This window comes from Acyrthosiphon pisum, chromosome X, assembly GCF_005508785.2.
Source record: "Acyrthosiphon pisum isolate AL4f chromosome X, pea_aphid_22Mar2018_4r6ur, whole genome shotgun sequence".
In the NCBI taxonomy this organism is placed as follows: Eukaryota; Metazoa; Arthropoda; class Insecta; order Hemiptera; family Aphididae; genus Acyrthosiphon; species Acyrthosiphon pisum.
The window spans coordinates 53333891-53335540 of record NC_042493.1 but is presented as its reverse complement, the minus strand read 5'-3'; the positions used below and the strand labels follow the sequence as shown (position 1 = coordinate 53335540).

The 1650-nt window shown below is 31.2% G+C and overlaps 1 pseudogene; it reads left to right on the top strand.

Annotated features, from left to right (window-relative positions):
• On the top strand, positions 1-832 carry LOC100575448 (annotated as a pseudogene).
• The last annotated feature ends 818 nt before the right edge of the window (positions 833-1650 follow it).

Sequence of the window (1650 nt, the reverse complement as noted above, 5' to 3'; positions counted from 1 at the left end):
GCATCAAAGGATATTCATAATTTAATTGGCGCAGACGAAGATTTAAAAGAATTTTCATAGGAGTATGATGAATTGATATCAATGGAAAATATACCTATATCTGAATTACGAAAAATGAAATTTATTAAACTAGTAAAAACATATGGCTCAAAACATTTTCCAAATGTTTGTACAATGTTGGCGAGAGTGGCAGCTGCTAAACATCATAGTGCTGATGTTGAAAGTTTGATATGTGCCAGCAACTTATTAAAATCACCATTACGCTCAACTATGAATATTGAGACAGACAATTTGAGCTTATATAATATAAATTATAATATGCCACCATTATACGGTTAGAATGCTAGGGACACAGACACACAGTTTACCATTGGATGTCTAAAAAGAAATATCGAGTCCTTAAAAGAAGAAAAGGAAAGGAACAATGTTATTTTGGTGGAGTTTTCTTTGAAGTATCTGGTAAAAACAAAATTATTGATAGTGGCGAAGACACTGAAGATAAAAAAAAAATGTTTAATCTGTTATTATTATTAATACATTTTAATAAATAAAGTTATGTTTAAAGTGTTTACATGTGTAGTCAATATATAGTTTGGTAAACAGTGGTTGTTAAGCGAATTTAGAGAGAGACAAATGTATTTAATCTACATGTACAAAAATATTAAGGGCTGGTTGTACCGTCTTCGATTAAACTTCGATTAAGGTTAATCAGGTGATAACAGATGTTTTTTTTAACCGGGCAAATTCGGCCGATTAAACTCCGGTTACCTTTAATCAGAGATGGTACAACTGGCCCTAAAATGTTGGGCAGTTCTACAATTTTCTTAGCGCAAGGTCTGTCATTTTAAATTATGATTCTTTATACTTTTTATAAATATTAGTTGTATAATTATTGAATTTATAACATAGATATATTATTATATGGTATATTTTAATTTTTTTGTAATTACGTATTTAAAATACACGTATAGTGTAAAAAAAATTGTTTTTTTTATGTCCTATTATTGTTAATTATTCTATGGTGATAATATACTGATATATCAAACTGAACTCATTATTCAACTACCAAAGCAATTTTAACTATTCGAAACGCATCTACTTGCACCTGGAACGTTGTGCAATAAAAATATCACCCTGTATGTAATCGAATATTTACTGACGACGAGTCTCAACACGCATGCGTGACGCGTTTTAACCGCAAACCCACTGTATTCTATCACATGCAGCTGGTATATTAATAAATAATAAGAATTTATCATAATATTATTATTATTATATGGTTACGCGATTTCACCGTCTTCGTCGTCGGTCAGCGCGCGTGCGAAGCGGCTACTACTGACTGTTGTCTCGTATTATAATAATATAATATCACGAGTGTTATCCCGGAAACGCATTATTCATAAAAGGTACACGTTATAATAATATGATATAATACTGCAGCAATATGGTACGGCGTATATTATCATACAATATATAGTTGGAAGACATCACAATAATGGTGTATTTTATAGTATTATAATACCGTTACGGTGCACGCCACCCACGTGTGATAAGACTAGTCCCCCTAGGAAAAAACGATTTCCTGATGTCGATTTGATTTAACCAACACGTTTTCTGCACAACTTGTATTTATTGATTATGTATGTATAT